This window comes from Trachypithecus francoisi, unplaced genomic scaffold (assembly GCF_009764315.1).
Source record: "Trachypithecus francoisi isolate TF-2019V2 unplaced genomic scaffold, Tfra_2.0 Contig01676, whole genome shotgun sequence".
Lineage (NCBI taxonomy): Eukaryota > Metazoa > Chordata > Mammalia > Primates > Cercopithecidae > Trachypithecus > Trachypithecus francoisi.
The window spans coordinates 1,705,613-1,725,927 of NW_022681448.1; the positions used below are offsets into that span (position 1 = coordinate 1,705,613).

At 43.9% G+C, this 20,315-nt stretch overlaps 1 protein-coding gene across 7 annotated transcripts in view; it reads left to right on the top strand.

Moving 5' to 3' along the window:
* Positions 1-949: 949 nt before the first annotated feature.
* Positions 950-20,315, top strand: part of ZMYM2 (zinc finger MYM-type containing 2) — a 130,892-nt gene continuing 111,526 nt past the window's right edge. For 2 of the 7 annotated variants that reach the window (XR_004433872.1, XM_033197328.1), the window contains exons 1-2: positions 2,193-2,359; positions 3,467-3,535. The gene's annotated coding sequence lies outside the window, so the exon portion shown is untranslated. Of the gene's footprint in view, positions 1,011-2,187; positions 2,478-2,504; positions 2,654-3,466; positions 3,536-14,851; positions 14,898-20,315 lie in introns of those variants that run through there. The other 5 variants (XM_033197300.1, XM_033197318.1, XM_033197292.1 and 2 more) reach the window with 5 other exon arrangements.

Genomic DNA, 20,315 nt, shown 5'->3' on the forward strand with positions numbered 1-20,315 from the left:
TGCTTTTAACATTATGACAAATACTTTTTTCCCAGTTCTAAATTCTCAACGAAAATTCTCCCTGGTATCAGACTAGCAAACCAATGAACAGTTTCATGGACAAATGTACCTGAATGAACTAAAAAAGTGAATATAAATACTATAATTAGCACAGGTGCTCATTAGTTATGTAAAACAGCAATAACACTAGGGAATTCGTAGCAGTATAGAGCTCCAGCTGAACAGTATATGGCAACCCAATCTATCATTTAAGTTTATCACAGAGCTTATTTGGAAGTATGTCTACTTCACTCTTCTAAATATAAACTCAACGAGCTGAAGCTACTGCAATAGGACTGGCAGCAGAAAAGGGATGGTGCAAGTTTTCACCAAATTATTACAATTTGGTAGTAGAGGATGTGTCTGTTTTGATGATAGTGGCTGTTTTTGTTGTGATGTTTCTGTTGTGATAGTTTTTCAGTCTAAAACAGTACTGTGTAGTATAAAATCTTAAGAGGCTATTTTAGTGTATTTAAAACTAAAAAATTTTAGTTACAAAATAGTTTCCTAATAATTAGTGATACTTTTTGAAAGGCTGGTTCAAGTATATTTTATTAATTTTTTTCAATAAAAAAGAGCAGTGTATTCAAGGTATTTCGTACAAGGTGGAAAGTCTACTGGATTTATTTTTTAATGAGTGACTGAATTCAACTTCTACTAGATTTCCTCTGTAAGTTGCGTCTATGAGTTTAAACATCAGTCTTTCATGGGTGATTAACTTCACTAAAAACTTCATGCTCATCAATATCGTGTTGAACTTGAAACTGTATTATCATCTATCTGTTTATTAATAGGCAATGGTGTCAGATAATCGTGAAATTGAGAAGTCGCCCATCCATTTGGGTGGGAAAATAACCAACACCCTCAGTTGTAATCCCACTAAGAACCGCCAGGGCGAGAAGCAAGCGGCATCGCTTCCATCTTTACGTGAGTCTTGGAAATGGTTCAGCACCATGACGTCCGCCGAAGACGTAGGTGTAGACGAGGAACAAAAGAGAAGACCCCTCGTGGAGGTGGCCTGTGGGGCTCGCCCTCCTCGGGCGCCCGTCGCCGTCTGTCCCTGACTCCGCTCTCCCCGGGGGCCGCAGCGAGTGCGCCCCGCGATGGAGCGGGCTGTGGAGGGAGCCTCCATGGAGTCTCCATCAACAGTTGAGGACCAGGAGACGGTGGCAGGCGGTAGAGCGGCCTGGGCAGGGCCAGCGCCCCGGGCTGCGGAGCACAGGACGGCGGCGCCCAGGGACGCCCCAGGGCGGGCCTCAGCCCCTCCAGCCGGCGGGAGCCCAGCTCCAGGGGAGCCCGCAGCTCCCTCCATCTTGGTTGATGGAGGCGGGGAGCGGCGTCTGGGTCTCTCCACCGTCGTGCCCGTCCCCTACGGCCCCGCGGACGCAGACGCAGGCAGCCGGGGCTCTTCCCTTGGCCGAATGGCAGAGCCCAGTCGGGGCTTCCCCGGGACAAGTTTCCCGGCCCCACGGGGTTTGATTTTTAGGGGGTCCCAAGTTCCCACAGTCGTTCCGACAAAATGGAGGACGTCGTCTCCTCCTGCTGCAGCCATGGCGGGAGGTGGGGGACTATTCCCCACGGGGCGCGGCGAGGGTGGAAGGGCCTCCACTGCCCCCAGCGCGGTCAGGACTCCAGTTCGCCCGTGGCCCCGAAAGCCCACTCGGCCCCGCTCCAGCGCCTCCCCGGCCTCGCCCCTCGCAGGGGCCTTCAAGGAACTGGACAGGGAGGGCGATGGGGCATCGAGGCCGCGGTTCTCCTCGGGCAGGGGCGTTGGGAGCCACTGCCGCGGCCTGGGCGCCCAAGCTCGGGCGAGGGCAGGCGGCCCCACCGGAGTCTCCCGGGCTGTCTAGGTCCCGGAGAGCCCCGGGCCCTGAGGAGCCGAAGCGGGGTCGGTGCGGCGGGCAGCGAATCTCGGGCTCCTGACCCTGGCAGACCCGGTGGGTGGGGGCGGGGGACCGGCGGGGAGGGGACCCGGCCGGGAGTCGAGGGCCGGCGGAGGCGGGAGTGGAACGGCAGGGCCGGGGGAGTGGCCCGCACCTGACGGACAGCCCTTCGGACCACCCCACCGAGGGGGGGCCCTGAAGGACGGCCGTCGGAGCCAATGGGCATGTCCGAGGCGCTCCGGCCCGCCTCTCCCGCCAGCCAATGAGCGCCCGGAGGGCGGGGCCTCCCCGGGCTCGGCCGCGCCGCCGCCTCCTCCGCCTCCTCCTCCTCACCAGCGCTAAAGCCGGGACTGGACCGAGCGGAGTTGTGCGTGTCGCCGAAGGGGGGTGGGCCGGGGGAGGGGAGGTTCGCTCCGCGGAGCCGCAGCCAGAACCGGGTGAGGCTTATCCCCGCTGTCTTTCCAGTCCGGGGCCGCCGAGAGTGGGGGTGGCTGGGAGCAGCGCAGCCTCCGGAGGAGGAGGCGGAGGCGGAGGCGACTAGGGAGGCGGAGATGGGTGAGGGCAGCCTCCGGAGCCTCCCACCGACCCGGGATTAATACCCCGCGGCGCGGCCGCCGTCGCCGCTGCCGCGTCGGGGCCTCGGGGGCAGCTCGGGGCTGCGCTCATGTCACAGGCGCCTTTGCGTGCGGCCCGAGGGGCTGGGAGAGTGCGGGCGAGGCCGGGAGGGCTGGGTGAGGCGGCCGCCAGCGGCGGGGGTCGCGGGGCCGGCGGGGCGGCGGGACGGCGGGGCGGGGGTGCCGGCCGCCCGGGGAGGTCGCGGGGCATTTTCCTTTCTCTCCTGCGGGGGGCGGGGGAGGGGCGCCCCGGCCGGGTCTCCGCTCTCGGGGCCGCGCTCCCACCCTGTCCACTGGAGCCGAGGTCCCCAAGTTTTTCGGGGTGAGGGCTGCTGCCTCTGCCCCGCCGGGTCCCCTCCTTCGCTCTTCTTTTCCTCGGCGCTGCGCTGCGCGGCTCTTGCTCCGCACGTATTGTTTGGCTGGGTCTCTAATGGCGGACGGGGAGGCAGCGCTGCCGGTCGCCGACTGCAGGGGGGGGCAAACCTCGGGCCCAGGGCAACTGCTTGGGGCAAATGTGGGCGATATCGGCCCAGCGGTGACGTGAGCCGCCCCTTACCTCTGAATTGGTACTTGGAGTGACGGGGATGACGCTGGGTGGGCAAATTTAGGAGGGAATACAAATCCCTTGCTGGCGTCGAGGCAGCGTTTTCCCTCCCCCCTCCCTTCCCGGGAGCAGGCTCGCTGTCCTCAGGCCCCCTCCCTTCCAGATTTTGCCTTTCACATGGGTTTTGGCCCCAGATCCATATTTTGCGCTGTTTTGCCCCACTTACGCAGGAGGGGGCTATTGTGCGCATGGTGGGGGTAATAATAGAAGAACCGAGCCTCCTTGACCTCTTATTCCCTTCTCTGCCTCCTTCTGGCAGAAAGGGTTGGTTTCTGCCACCAGGTTGTGTGTTCTTGATACATTTTTCGTTTTTCCTCCTATCCCAGGACCAAGAATCGCCTTCAGCCCTGTCTGGTGCATCCTTGGCAGAAAGTGAGGAGGAAAACACCCCCATTGTGAGTCCTTTGCCCCTAATTTGTTGCCAATAGAGGACATTGTCAGGTTGTAGGGGTTCAGCTACGGGACCTGGCCCTCCCAGTTGTTTTGAGGGGGAGGAGCTTTCCCTTGGGTGGCAGCTGCCCCCAGGGCGAAGCCTGGGTAATGGCTGGTGAGGCAGCTGGGAGTGGGCGCTGCTGTTTCCACCGCTGCAGACATCGCTCCTGCTGCTGCAATACCAACCTCAGCAACCAGACGACGGTCTTCTGCAGCTGCTCACGTTACCGGGGAGGAGGGGTGGTGCGAAGGAGGGCATATTTCTGGTGCCCTCTAGAGTTCCAAAATGGGAATTAAAGTTATTTCTTGTTGAATGCTGTGCATGCAACCTTAACATTTTTTCTTCCGTAAACAATGGCTAATTGATTGAAGGAATTGGAAACGTAGAAATAATCATATTTTTGTTTATGCCTATTGGAAACGCAAATTTTGACACGGTTCGTGAGTTGTTAGATCTTTTTTCATTTATTTACTTACGAAAGGGATGGAGTCCACTCCTCTAGTGCTATCTTGTTCACCAAGTAGTATGCTGATCAGTCCAGTGTACTGATCTAGTTACTTTCTTCGTTCCCCGTCTTCCGTGTTGATCATCTTTCACTTAGCGGTCGTTTTTGAATGTGTTACCTGATAATTATTTAATTTGTTGGTTTTAAGGCAACCATGTAATGTGCTGGAGAGGAAGATGAAGATAGCCAGTCATAGTTTCCTTCAGACAATTGAAACTAAACAAAGTATCTGAAGTCAGCACTCTGGATACATTATATCTCTGGAGCCCATTGACAGTTGATATTGTAACTTGTCATCCCTGTCAGAGTCAGAGATGAGTTATTTACGCATAAGTATTCAGTCCACATGGTTTAAAAAACAGTTAATTGATAAGCGTTTGCTGAATATACATTGTGAAGGATGATGTGAGAATAGTAACTTGTATTAAATATACATCGTTCTAGGCACAGTCCAGGACACTTTCCTTTAATCTTAGCAAGTAGCCCACAGGGTAATACAAATGGCATGTATTGAGCCCTTATTGTATGCTAGCCCGATCCTAAGGTTTTTTTTTTAAGTTTATTATGGAAACTTTAAATTTTACGTGTAAGAATAGTGTACTGACCCTCCATGTACCCATCATTCACATTCTAAAATTATCAATACGTGCCCGCACTAATTTTTAACGTGTTAAGTAATTTAATTATCATGAAAACCCAGTGATGTTGATAACCACAGTTATCAATTAGATTTATATACTGCTTTGTTTCAAAATTAACGGGCTGTTTGGATCAGAATTAACATAGTCTCTTTTTCAATGTGTCTGTAAAATTTACAGTCTGTAATTGTTTTCTAAATACTGCTAACTTGAATGACTATAACTTCTCTAATGAGTTTGAAGTTCATCTCAGGCGTCAGATCATTCAAATATAGTGAATCAAGGTTAGATCTTTCAAATGGATGGAAGATGCTTATCGCTGCATATTTTCACAAAAGATTTGCCTTTCTAGGATTTTTTTTTTCTTTGTTCTTAGTTATGTTGATAGGGGAAGCTTGATAATTGGTTATGTTTACTAGATATTTGGAGACGAGGAACATAAAAAATGTAAAATCAGTACTTTTCTGTAATGCCAACATATGTATACTAACGGGAAGCAGTGCTGCTTTTACATAACCAGAATGTGGTTCTTGTTTTGCTTAACAATTTAGCTTAGAATTGAACATTTCTTTACTTAAAAACAGCAACTAGTGATGCTGTTATGTGCTAGACAGTAAGATGAAGATAACCTGATGATTTTTAATTGGCCTTGACTAAATAAGTACTTTTATTATACAGTAGGAACATATATGAGTGCTTTTAAATCTATTTACAAAGTATTTTGACAGTTAAAACTACTTTGAATATTTATGGCATCTTTCTTTAGTGCATCCTTAATAATATCTATTTCCTCCCACCTATCCTTTTAAACTGTTGGGAGAAAGATATAAAGCGGTCTCTGCTTTTCCATGGGCTAGGCTTTTGCATTTCATGTGGTGAGACAACCCTGAATCACTCAGGTATGACATATACGCTGACATATGAACATTTTTAACTTCTGTGTGGATAGAGAGCTTATATTGCCTTTGAAGAACAGTTTTTTTTTTTTTTTTTCAGTTTTATTGTATTTTGCCCTTGTTTGAGGTACGGAGATGTACAAACTTAATACATTTGAGACAAAGTGAATCTTTACCTTTAGTCAGATGCTCTGGTATTAATGTGATGCGAAGAATAGGTATGAAATGCTGAAACTCTGGTGTCAAAAGGCGTGATATAATTAGAAATGTTATATTTTCTGTCTCTCTAGCATTAATATGTCTCCATCCCATTTGACAATATTGTTAACATATATCATGATAAATGTCATTTATTATAAGAAGACTGGGCTATTCAAATTGCATGTGATTTTTTTTTTTTTTCAAGATGGTGTTTCACTCTTACTGCCCAGGCTGGAGTGCAGTGACGCAAACTTGGCTCACTGCAACCTCCGCCTCCTGGGTTCAAGTGATGCTCGTGCCTCAGCCTTCCAAGTAGCTGGGATCACAGGTGCGCGCGACTGTGACTAGCCAATTTTGTATTTTCAGTAGAAACAGGATTTCATCATGTTGTTCAGGCTTATCTCGAACTCCTGGCCTCAAGTGATTCGCCTGTCTCAGCCTCCCACAGTGCTGGGATTACAGACGTAAGCCACCTCACCCAGCCTCTTTTTTTTGAGATGGAATCTCTCTTTGTCATCCAGGCTGGAGTGCAGTGGCGCGGTGTCTGCTCACTGCAACCTCCGCCTCCTGGGTTCAAGCATTCTCCTGCCTCAGCTTCCCAAGTAGCTGGGACTATAGGCACTTGCCCACTACACCTGGCTAGTTTTGTATTTTTAGTAGAGATGGGGATTTTCAGTAGAGACGAGGTTTCACCGTGTTGGCCAGACTGGTCTCGAACTCCTGAGCCCCGGTGATCTGCCCGCCTCAACCTCCCAAAGTATTGGGATTACAGGTGTGAGCCACCGTGCTGGCCTGCATGTGATTTTTTTTTAGCGAATGCAAGGAGAGCCCAAACTCAAGTGTTTTCTCTCATTAGATTCGCAAATAGTATTTTATGTAGGGCATTTCAATTTAGGGAAGAAATAAATTGCTTTGACTTCCTGCATTTTCCTCCTTTAAAAACACTTCAGTTGGTTAATTTTCTTATATTCCTGTCAAAGCACAAAAGTGAACAGGACTTTTGAAGTATTCAGATCAAAAAGTACTAATGCAGGTCTCCAATATATAAGACTTACAAAGTTGTCAATGAGAAAAATTGCTGTTGGATAAATCCATGAATTTGAGTGCAGCAATCTGAGGAACAGTTGCAGCTTATTTTGGTATTTTATTTTGGTTGTATATCAGCAAATTTTTTTATGTAGTTGGAGTTGCCCATTTTTATATTTGCAACCTGGTTTTTTAAATAAGTCACTTTGTAGTCTTCGATGCCTCTTACTAAAATAGACATATGAAAAGGGTTTTTATGGTCACACCAAATGCTTGGCAACAAGATGAGTTCATCAGTTTAAAATGTGTTGGATTATAACACATTTGAACATATCTGTTGTTTTTGTGCATATATTAAGATATATTAATTTTTTTTGAATTGAGCTTTACACAATACTTGAAGCACCTCTGTGGAGCTGCAGAATGAATTTTCGTAAACATTTTTAAACTTTTTATTAAAGTTTAAAAAATGATGTGCAGAGAGATTAGCAGAATCACTTGATTAGTATGACTTTGGGATTTGTTCTTAGTACTGTTTTATTTTTAACTTTATAACAGTCCATTGAAAATTAGAAGTAATAAAGTTTAAGAAAAATTAATGCTCTTTAATTTGAAAGAAGGGTATATATAGCTGTTGAGTTTTATTTTTACTGATTTGATTAGTGTTCTATAAGTATTCATGTTTGCTATTTCAAGAAATGATGTAGGAGTAAACTGGTTGGCCGAGCTCAGTGGCTCACCCCTGTAATCCCAGCTTTGGGAGACTGAGGTGGGTGGATCACCTGAGGTCAGGAGTTCGAGACCAGCCTGGCCAACGTGGTGAAATCCTCTCTCTACTAAAAATACAAAGATTAGCCAAGCATGGTGGTGGGCATCTGTAATGCCAGATAGGAGGCTAAGGTAGGAGAATCACTTGAAACTGGGAGGTGGAGTTTGCAGTGAGCCAAGATTGCACCATTGCATTCCAGCCTGAGTGACAGAGTGACAGACTGTCAAAAAAAAAAAGAGTAAACTGATTATTCACAGAAATAGGTAATGTATGTTTAATAGGTCGGTTTTTTGTAGAGACAGGGATCCGCTTTGTTGTCTCCTGGACTCCTGGACTGAAGCGATCTTCCTACCTTGGCCTCCCAAAGTGTTAGGATTGTAGGCATAAGCCACCATGCCTAGCCAGTAGGTTGGGTTATTTATTTATTTATTTATTTGAGACGGAGTCTCGCTCTGTCACCCAGGCTGGAGTGCAGTGGCCAGATCTCGGTTCACTGCAAGCTCCCAGGTTTACGCCATTCTCCTGCCTCAGCCTCCCGAGTATCTGGGACTACAGGCGCCCGCCACCTTGCCCAGCTAGTTTTTTGTATTTTTTTTTTTTCCTTTTTTTTTTTTTTGAGGCGGAGTCTCGCTCTGCCGCCCAGGCTGGAGTGCAGTGGCGCGATCTCGGCTCACTGCAAGCTCCGCCTCCTGGGTTCACGCCATTCTCCTGCCTCAGCCTCCTGAGTAGCTGGGACTACAGGCGCCCGCAACCGCGCCCGGCTAATTTTTTTGTATTTTTAGTAGAGACGGGGTTTCACCATGGTCTCGATCTCCTGACCTTGTGATCCGCCCACCTCGGCCTCCCAAAGTGCTGGGATTTCAGGCGTGAGCCACCGCGCCCGGCAGTATTTTTTTTTTTTTAGTAGAGACGGGGTTTCACCGTGTTTGCCAGGATGGTCTCGATCTCCTGACCTCGTGATCCGCCCGTCTCGGCCTCCCAAAGTGCTGGGATTACAGGCTTGAGCCACGGCACCCGGCTGGTTGGGTTTTTTAAACTTTTGCACACTGATGTTTTATTAATATAAGTTATCATCTTGTTTTTGTTTATTCTTAATTTAGAACCTTCTCTTTAATGTCAATAGGCTGCCAAGGATTAGGTTTTTCTCTCTTTTCCAGAGGGTTCCAGATTTTTTTTCTCTCTAGTGTTCCTAGTGAATTTCAAGGTCAGATTGGTTTTTGTGAATTTATAAATCTAAAGAGTTTAAAAAAATTTATCCTTGGCCGGGCGTGGTGGCTCAAGCCTGTAATCCCAGCACTTTGGGAGGCCGAGACGGGTGGATCACGAGGTCAGGAGATCGAGACCATACTGGCGAACACGGTGAAACCTCTTCTCTACTAAAAAATACAAAAAACTAGCCGGGCGAGGTGGCGGGCACCTGCAGTCCCAGCTACTCGGGAGGCTGAGGCGGGAGAATGGCGTAAACCCGGGAGGCGGAGCTTGCAGTGAGCTGAGATCCGGCCACTGCACTCCAGCCTGGGCGACAGAGCGAGACTCCATCTCAAAAAAAAAAAAAAGAAAATTATCCTTAAAAATATGTTTTTTATATTACAAGTTAATGTTAAATTGTAATCTTTCAAGATAAATTTACTAGGAATAAATTGGTGCAACTTCGTATGAAAATGTTGGGAAATATCTGTTTTTTTTTTTTTTTTTTTTTTTTTTGAGACGGAGTCTTGCTCTGTCGCCCAGGCTGGAGTGCAGTGGCCGGATCTCAGCTCACTGCAAGCTCCGCCTCCCGGGTTCACGCCATTCTCCCGCCTCAGCCTCCCGAGTAGCTGGGACTACAGGCGCCCGCCACCACGCCCGGCTAGTTTTTTGTATTTTTTAGTAGAGACGGGGTTTCACCGTGTTAGCCAGGATGGTCTCGATCTCCTGACCTCTTGATGCGCCCGTCTCGGCCTCCCAAAGTGCTGGGATTACAGGCTTGAGCCACTGCGCCCGGCCGAAAGATCTGTTAAAACTATTGCATTAAACTCTCTAACCATGCATTTAGATTGGATAAGAAAAATACATAGCTATTTTAAGTAACATCGGGATGCACAGTTAGAAGTTGCAGACAGAATAATATTTGTACAATGTGACTATAATACAGTGAGACAAATTCTTTTTACTTTATAGCAATGCATGTGTATATTACTCTCTGCCATAGTCACCTAGATACCGTCTCTGGACTTACTAGTGTAAGAATTGACAACTAAATTTTTGGGTTTTGTTACTTAACATTAAAAAACGACTTTTTCTTCTAATACTGGAATAGTTTTATAATCATTCCTTTCAAAGAGGTATGTCTTTTGCGTAGGAAGAGTAGTGTTTCTTGGAATATCAAGTTGGACTAGACAGAATGTTCAGGGTAATAATCAGGGGACTGATTGAACAAATTGGATATTACAACACCTGTTGTATATTAAATAGTCATAAAAGATGTGTTCTCTTAATTATGGGCTGGCAGTTTCTTTGGCTTTGCTTGGAAGAGCATTTCATCTAGACTTAGTGAATTTTGTTTCTAGTTCTATAGAACTAAGGAAAGGTTTGGGTGGAAGTGAAAATGTAAGTTAAATGAAAATTTTAGTTTATCCTCCTGTTTAGATTTGTACTTTTTTTCGTTCCAGGCTTGTCATATCTTATTTTAATCATTTTAATGATTTCTGGCTCTGATATGGTATCTGAATTCTTTTTTTTTGAAATGGAGTCTTGCTCTGTTGCCTAGACCAGAGTGCAATGACATGATCTCAGCTCACTGCAACCTCCGCCTCCTGGGTTCAACTTCAGGCAATTCTCCTGCCTCAGCCTCCTGCATAGCTGGGATTACAAGTGTGCACCACTACGTCTGGCTAATTTTTGTATTTTTAGTAGAGACAGGGTTTCACCATGTTGGCCAGCTGGTTTTGAACTCCTGAACTCAGGTGATCCACCTGCCTGGGCCTGCCAAAGTGCTGGGATTACAGGTGTGAGCCACCGCACCAGGCCTGAATTCTTACGTAATTCTATATTTGCTTGTTTTTTTTTTTTTTTTTTTTTTGAGACGGAGTTTTGCTCTTGTTGCCCAGGCTTTGAAGTGCAATGGTGCAATCTCGGCTCAACGCAACCTCCGCCTCCCAGGTTCAAGTGATTCTCGTGCCTCAGCCTCCCGAGTAGCTGGGATTGCAGGCATGAGCCTCCCGCCTGGCTAATTTTGTATTTTTAGTAGAGATGGGGTTTCTCCATGTTGGTGAGGCTGGTCTTGAACTCCTGACCTCAAGTGATCTACCCGCCTCAGCCTCCCAAAGTGCTGGGATTACAGGTGTGAACCACTGCCCAGGCCTGAATTCTTTTATGTCTATAATTCTTTTTTTTTTTTTTTTTTTTGCTCTTGTCGCCTAGGCTGGAGTGCAGTGGCACGATCAGGGCTCACTGCAGCCTCCACCTCCCGGGTTCTAGCGATTGTCTTGCCTCACCCTCCTGAGTAGCTGGGATTACAGGCATGCGCCACCACGGCGGGCTCATTTTGTATTTTTAGTAGAGACGTGGTTTCTCCATTTTGGTCAGGCTGGTCTTGAACTCCCAACCTCAGGTGATCTGCCTGCCTTGGCCTCCCAAAGTGCTGGGATTATGGGCGTGAGCCACCGTGCCCAACCTGCTTGTTTTTTTACATAATGAAAAATTTGCACTTGTTTTAATTAGTTATAGGAAAATCATTATTATAAAATTTAACAAAGTTTTAGCTTTATAACTTTACTATGAATATTGTCTCACTTTATTTTGATTTTTGTCTGTCTTAATATTGTATAGTCCTGTTTCTTAATATTGTATAGTCCTGTTTCTTAGCCAACTAAGTGTTAACTCCTGCCTGGGAAGTCATTCCATCCCGTGTCTCTGTACGGTTTTACATGGCTTATAGAAGAGAAGCTTCGGCCGGGCACGGTGGCTCAAGCCTGTAATCCCAGCACTTTGGGAGGCCGAGACGGGCGGATCACGAGGTCAGGAGATCGAGACCATCCTGGCTAACACGGTGAAACCCTGTCTCTACTAAAAAAAATACAAAAAACTAGCTGGGCGAGGTGGCGGGCGCCTGTAGTCCCAGCTACTCGGGAGGCTGAGGCAGGAGAATGGCGGGAACCCGGGAGGCGGAGCTTGCAGTGAGCTGAGATCCAGCCACTGCACTCCAGCCTGGGCGACAGAGCAAGACTCCGTCTCAAAAAAAAAAGAAGAGAAGCTTCTGTTCCAGTTAGTCTCTCTTCCATGACACAGACTCCTGACTTCTGTTATTTCGTGGTCTCTTTATTTGTATATCACATTGTCCTTTTTTTAAGGACCTTACTCTTCTGTTTTCATTCAGTCTTTCTCCTGGACTTACCTATTCATTTGTCTTCCTTTTCCTAACTCCTTTTGCATTTTTTTTAAAAAAAAGATTGCAGTAACTAATAGCATCCTATATAAAAGTCTGATTATACTTTGCTTTTAGGGGGTATGTTTCCAAATTATAATAAACTTGTGTATTTGGTGAGATCATGATATGTGAGTGTGGTTCTAGAGATATATAAGGGCCTCACATGGAAAGGGAACTAGTGAGTACTAACAGAAGATTGGAAGGGTAACGACTTAATTTTGCAGATTTTCTGCCAAAAAAAGCCATTTTTCTCACTGTAGCATGACATGAGTTGGAGTTATACAGATTCAGGCTTAAATCTGCCCTGCTCATGAAGGGAGTTTTGGGGTAATAGAGTGTTTTATAAAACTGGATTGTGGTGATTGTTGCATAAGTATATACATTTAATATATTTATCAAACCTTTCACTTAAGTAAATTTTACTATGTGTATATTATGCCTTAATATAACTACTAAAAACAATTTTGCTCCAGTATTTACCAGTTTGTGATATCAGGCAAGTCATGTAACCTCTGAGCTGTAGTTCAGTCAGTTAACAAATGAGTATGGTAATGCCTGGTTTCCTGAGATTGTTGAGGTGAGGACTAAAAATAATACAGGGTATGCAGCTGGCATAGTAGGTGCTCAGTTAATAGCAGCTACACTTCTTTAACTGTCTGTATGGACCAAACATAATGAATTTGCTGCCAGCACCTGGCATGGTGAACTTACTGCGTGTCACCTGGTAATGACTGGAAGAGTTGCCGTCTTTCTCTTCACCAGCTCCCCTTCTCTGGCTTTTTCACTGGTCTGCAGTGCTTGATCCTCCATCGAGATAAAAATGGTTTATCCTCCAGAATCTCTGCATCTTTTTCTAATGATTTCTTCTCTTCCCTATACTTCTAGAAAGAAATCTATCTGATTTGCACTCTCAACAGTATAACAAATCTGCTCTTTTGAGATCACTGGCTACCTAATTGCCAAATCTTTTAACTGTTTCTTTTGGTCTTAATTCTGTAACATTTAAAATTTTTACTTCCGGGGCTTAGTGTGGTCTCATAGTTATGACCACCTCCTTCACTTCCCCTTGCTAGACTTTCTTTTTTTTCAGTTTTGCTCTTCTTGCTCAAGCTGGAGCGCAATGGTGTGATCTCGGTCCACTGCAGCCTCCGCTTTCCAGGTTCAAGCGATTCTCCTGCCTCAGCCTCTCGAGTAGCTGGGATTACAGGTGCACGCCACCACGCCTGGCTAATTTTTTTTGTGTTTTCAGTAGAAACGGGGTTTAACCATATTAGCCAGGCTGGTCTTGAACTCCTGACCTCAGACGATCTGCCCACCTCGGCCTCCCAAAGTGCTGGGATTACAGGCGTGAGCCAGCGCGCCCGGCCTCCCCTCACTAGACTTTCTAATGTTGAGACCTTTAAGTGTCCTTTGCTGTCATCTTTAGCTCTCTCTTATTTTGTTTTTAACTTTCACCTTAGTCTGTTAGAAAACGAAATTATTTACAAGGCAATATCTTCCTATTCTTGACTCCAGTGTAGCTAGATTAATTTTTCCTAAAGCTCAGTCTGATGACATCGCTTATTTTGCAAAAACTTGAGAAATTTCTGTTGGCATGTGAAATAAAATAAAAATCAAGCCTGGACTTAACCCTTAAAAATAAAAAATCAAGTAGGAAGTGTGTTATGTGTGTTTTTCATGTAAGTTCTCACTGTTCAGTTTACAGAGATAGTCATATAAATGAGTAAATGTAAACAAAATGTGAAACAAAGTGTAATAGGTAGTAAACAGAAGTGAATAATTATATGCATATCAAAAAGGACATTTCTTAATATTTTGGTTATAAAAATAAAACATTCCCTTAAAATCTTTAGGCAGTAAAAAATATATGTGACATAGAAAATGAGAATTCCCACCTAATTCCATTCTCCTTGAGACCAGTGTTTAAACTTTAAAATGTATTCTTATGATTTTCCATCTGGTCATCACACTAATAATTTGCATATATACTATTCCTATCAACAATGGGCGTATTCATCAAAGTCTGACATCCTTGTTTTCCTTTCCCTGTCCTTAGGTTGCAGAAGTCTTTAGGCGATTATTTGAAATCTAGCGGTCAGTTTATTAGACCCAGTTCACTAGTCTTAGTTCTAGCAGATGGGAAGATAATGTGGTATAATGAAAGGTATGTGAACTTTTTAGGTACAAACTTTGTGTGTGCCACCTACAGCTGTATGCCATAGGAGATTTACTTGATTGTACAGAGTAATTTACTCAACTGCAAAATTGGGTCATAATATAGTATAAGGTCTTTTCAAGGAACTTGTGATGAGAGTGCAGTCAAGCATGTTTTTCATAATTGGTAGTTATTGTGTGAGATGTATGATGAAATTCAGAGGCAAAAGTATAACTCAAGGTATGAAGGAAGGGATTGAATAAAAGAGATCAGCAAAGTAGACTATTGAGGACTGCCTTCTTTAATTAAGATTTATTGAGGGTTGCCTTCTTTGCTTCAGGCTCACTTTATTTACTAGATAATTTAAAAAATAAGAGCTATTGTAAGTGATAAGGGTTTTTATTTTCTGAGATTTGTCTAATAAGGAAATTCTTATGCTCCATGCTCTGTATGCCTTTCACTTTTTTTTTTTCTTTTTTAAAAGCAATCAGTGAAACATTTGAACATATCAAGAAAAAAATGCTGGTTAAAAAAGAGTTTTGAGTCTTATGAAACAGAGGCAAGAGATTTTTACTTAGTAACGGTCTGTATTAGAGAAATAGATTCTTAGTACCTGAAGTCTACCTTATTGGATCTGTGGTCTCATTTGCTTATTGATGTAAGTATTGTTGTTTCTTTAGGTTAGATGAGGTCTTAATCATGGAACATTGAAGTCACGTAAAGAAGGTAATGTTTTTTTTAAAAGCCTCTACTCCATCTGTGTAAACGTTACGGGAAGTTTGTTATCAAAAGCAGTCGTTACACTAGATCATAGATTTGGAATACCAACAAGTGGTCATAAGAATAAATGAATGTTTGATGATTTGTTTCCAAATTAACGTGTGTAGTTGAAGTTTATTTGTGCTGTTGTAGTTTTTAAACTATGTTTGGAGAAAGAAGTATGGCTTTATTTAACTTCTCTGGTAAAGGGGATCGCGGGGATATGGTATGATAAGCTTTCATTAGGGACTAAAATCAGGTCATGTTACTACTAACTGTACTTAGGTAGATGAATATAGAAGTAAAACAAATTAGGACCAAAGACAAAGGATAGAGATAATTATGTTTTAGCTTGTTTCATCTTTTGAGGGAGTTATTCTAATTTTCCATTTTATAACAGGGAAATGGGCGTGGGGATGAAGTGATTGTCCTGTGCACACAAGAAGAGACAGTGCCAGAATTCACTGTGGGTCAGGGAGGAGTGAAATACCTGCCCCCACACCCCGCAAAACAGGCATCTTCAAATCCCAGAAAGGTTATTTGTTAAAGAGAAATATTCATTCAGTAAATATTTATTGGCCAGGCTTTTATTAAGTTCAAGGATACAGTAAGACGCAATAAGAGCATAGGTCTTTGCCTTCATGGACCATGCAGTCTTCTGGGGGTTACAGATTACAGATCAACAAACATAACTGCAAATTGGATAAATGCAGCTGAGGAAATGAGTATGATCTGAGAGTGCAGCAGGAGACACCTAATTGAGACCAGTGATGGATTAGTGGAGTGTTTGACACAGGAGAATCTTTCTTTGAGAGAGTGACATTTAAGCAGAGAATAGATGGAAGCGTGAAAAGGAGTCTTTCAGGCACAGGAAGATCCTGAGATGAGGAGCTTGAACTCTTCCACAGCCTGAAAGAAGGCTTAGTTTAGTTTAGCTGAAGCTTAATGAGCAAGGTGGGGAAAAGTAGGGCTGAAAGTGAACCTAGATTGTAGGTAGGGATCAAGTCAGACAGAAATATTACATACAGGTAAGGGGAGGAATTGTAAGCTTTCTGCTAAGTATACTGAAAAGCCATGTAAGAAGTGAATGTTGCAGTCTGATTTCATTTTTAGTTTATATTTATATATATTTTTTTGAGATGGAGTTTCACTCTTGTTGCCCAGGCTGGAGTGCAATGATGTGATCTCGCTTACTACAACCTCCGCCTCTGGGGTTCAAGAGATTCTCCAGTCTCAGCCTCCCAGGTAACTGGGGTTACAGGCATGTGCCACCACACCAGGTTAATTTTGTATTTTTAGTAGAGGCGGGGTTTCTCCATGTTGGTCAGGCTGGTCTTGAACTCCTGATCTCAGGTGATCCGCCCGCCTCAGCCTCACAAGGTGTTGGGATTACAGGCGTGAGTCACCATGCCCGGCTGATTCATTTTTAAGAAGATCTTTAGATATTCTGGGGAGTATAGTAGGTAATGTCAGTATTCCAGCAGAAAAATGATGGACTTCTCGGGCAAGAAGGATAGTAGTAGAGATGGGTAAAAGTGGACAATTGCGAGATTTATTTTGGAAGTAGAATGAGCACTTGATGATGGCAGTCTGTAGGGGAAGAAAGGAGAAAGAATTAAGAATGACCTCCAGGTTTCTATTATTGAGTCGCTAGACACAAAACATGGTGAAATGACAAAAACTGGAAGAGGTACAGATAAAAGGGGATAGAGCAAGTTAAAAAAAAAAACAAAACTAGATGTAGAGAGTAGGCAGTTTGGAGTTTTGAAACATCTTGATTGAGATAAAGTAAGGAGTTTAGGGGTATTAGGGTATTATTTTAAATCATGGGAATGGATGAGAGCCCCAAAGAAAGTTAAAATTACTTGAAAGTACCTTGTAGTTAAATTTTGGTCCTATGGGAGAGAAGAAATTTTTTCTTACCTCTGGAAATTCTACACACTAGAGATCTCTGAATGAAATAATTGACTTATTCATTTATTTATTAGATCAAAGGGATTTTTGTTTAGACTGTGTCATAACCCTTGAAGGATTTTTAGTAGCTGTGTACTTGAATTAAATGGTTCCTATCATCTTCTAAAGCCAGACTAGCTTTGTTTTAGGTATCTAACAAAGATATGTTCAACAGATTTGTGGCTAAATTGTAAGCCATGTGAATACATAATTTATGTTATCTGTCTTTGGTTCTCAGGTCCCTGTCTCCATTCTCCCAGTGTTAAGAATATCACTTTATTTTGTATTACATTTACCCATAAGAATGATCTGGTAATCTTGTGTATGCCTTTTAAAAACATGTCTAGTATACATATCTTTTTACAACTTTTTTTTTTTTCACTCAGTGGTATGTCTTAGATGTCTTTTAGAGTTAGTACAGAAAGATCTCCTTTTTAACTGTCGTGAAGTATTTAATGGCATGGATATAATACAGCTTAGACATTCTTTTGATGGACAGTTTATTTCCAATTTTTTGCTATTGTAGATAATCCTGCAAGGAATATACTTGCATTTTCTTCAGATTTATGAGTGTTTTCTCTAGGGAAGATTCTGAGAATAGGAATTCCTGAGTCAGAGTATATGCATATTATATATTTTAATAGATAACTGCCAGATTGCCCTCCATTATTCCACTATACCAACTGCATTTCCACCACTTCCTCCACATTCTTCGCAACACTGTATATTATCAAATAGCTAAATTTAACGTGTTCCTTCTGAAGTATAAGTATCGATTCTTTGTTATAGCTGTTACAAATATATATATATATATTTTTTTGAGACGGAGTCTTGCTCTGTTGCCCAGGCTGGAGTGCAGTGGCCGGATCTCACCTCACTGCAAGCTCTGCCTTCCAGGTTTACGCCATTCTCCTGCCTCAGCCTCCTGAGTAGCTGGGACTATAGGCACCCGCCACCTCGCCCGGCTAGTTTTTTTGTGTTTTTTAGTAGAGACGGGATTTCACCGTGTTAGCCAGGATGGTCTCGATCTCCTGACCTCGTGATCCGCCCGTCTTGGCCTCCCAAAGTGCTGGGATTACAGGCTTGAGCCACCGCGCCCGGCCCCTTTTTTTTTTTTTCGGTGGAGTCTCGCTCTCGTCACCCAGGCTGGAGTGCAATGGTGTGATCTCGGCTCACTGCAGCCTCCACCTCCCAGGTTCAAGCGATTCTCCTGCCTCATCCTCCTGAGTAGCTGGGATTATAGGTGCCCGCCACCACGCTTGGCTAATTTTTGTATTTTTAGTAGAGATGGGGTTTCACTATGTTGGCCAGGCAGGTCTCGAACTCCTGACCTCAGGTGATCTGCCCACCTCATCCACCCAAAGTGTTGAGATTACAGGCGTTAGCCACCGCGTCCAGCTACAAGTATATATATTTATGGAATCTTTTTTTGCTATGTAAATTTTTTCATGTAATGGAGAAATCCATTTTATTATTGCAAGAAATAGGAATAACTATAACAAGAAGTATGCAAGACTTTAATGAAGGAAACTATAAAACAATACCGTAGGGGTGCCAGGCGTGGTGGCTCCTGCCTGTAATCCCAGCACTTTGGGAGGCCGAGGCAGGTGAATCTCCTGAGGTCAAGAGTTCAAGACCAGCCTGGCCAACATGGTGAAACCCCATTTCTACTAAAAATACAAAAACTAGCTGGGCGTGGTGGCATGTGCTTGTAGTCCCAGCTACTTGAGAGGGTGAGGCAGAAGAATTGCCTGAACTCGGGAGGCAGAGGTTGCAGTGATCCAAGATCACGCCACTGCACTCCAGGGTGGGTGACAGAGCAAGACTCCATCTCAAAAGACAAACAAACAAACAGAAAACCCCAGCACAATACCATAGGGCAAGCTTGTCCAGCCTGCAGCCCACAGGTCCCATGCTGCCTAGGAGGTCTTTGAAGGTGGCTCAACACAAACTTGTAAACCTTCTGAAAACATTGTGAGATTTTGTTTGCAATTTTTGTTGTTGTTTGCTCATCAGTGATCATGAATGTGAGCCCAAGGCAGGCTCTTTCAGGGTGGCCCAGGGAAGCCAGAAGGCTGGACACCCTTACCAGAGGGCATAGAAGAAAACTTTACATGGAATGATGTGCCAGCGTCTGAATGGGAAGACTTCTGTAATGTAAAAAAGTTTACTTTGTCTCCGGATTAATCTTCTAAATTCAGTGAAACCCTAATCAAATTCTAGTATATTTGCATATGATACCGACTTGAAAAGGTAGAAGAGGATAAACAGTGAGAAGGAAAACTCACTTTTCTTCCTTCTGATTCATCTACACAATTCTCTTCCCTAGAGGCAAACCACTCTTGTCATTTTCTTGGGCATTTATCCAGAGATGCTGTGTGTGGTACGTTTATGCATTGTTCTTTTTTTTTTTTTTGAGACGGAGTCTCGCTCTGTCACCCAAGCTGGAGTGCAGTGGCCAGATCTCAGCTCACTGCAAGCTCCGCCTCCCGGGTTCCCGCCATTCTCCTGCCTCAGCCTCCCGAGTAGCTGGGACTACAGGCGCCCGCCTACCTTGCTGTTTATACTTAATTTAAACGTGTGGTTGATCCTTATTAGCATGTAAATTCGTTTAGAGTGGCTTCATTGTTTCAAAGTGCTGCATAGTATTTTGTTGTATGTCTTTGTCATCATTTTATCCATTTGTGTTAAGAGATATTTGGATTGTTTAAATGTTTTGATTTTACCATGAATATCCTTCTATGTTTTGTTTTTATTTATTTATTTTTTTGAGACGGAGTCTTACTCTGTTGCCTAGGCTGGAGTGCAGTGGTGCGATCTCAGCTCTCTGCAATCTCTTCCTTCTGGGTTCAAGCAATTCTCCTGCCTCAGCCTCCCGAGTAGCTGGGATTACAGGTGCCCGCCACCACACTGGGCTAATTTTTGTGTTTTTAGTAGAGATGGGGTTTCACCATGTTGGACAGGCTGGTCTCTAACTCCTAACCTCATGATCCACCCTCCTCAGCCTCCCAAAGTGCTGGGATTACAGGTGTGTGCCACTGTACCTGGTCTGTTCTTTAAAATATGAGATAATGTATCTGTTGAATGGATGCCTAAACGTGGAATTGCTTGGTCAAAGAAATATTTTTTTAGTTGCCCTCTGTAGAGACGATACCAGTTAACAGAATGGGAGTCTTGCTACATGGGATATTGTTAAGACTTGGTGGGCCTTTGTTAATATAAGAGAAAAGTGGTGGCCTTTCAGAATTTAAGTAGTATTTTTGTAGATACATATTTAAGAGTGATTTTTTGTGTGTGTGAACTGTGTTTATTTTTTGTCCTTTATTTGATTGTTGGTTTATCTCATTGATTGTAGGAGCTCTTTGCTTTCATTTTATTACGTGATGACAAAAATTTTCTTTTCATAGGTTACCATTGTTTTTGGTGTTTTTT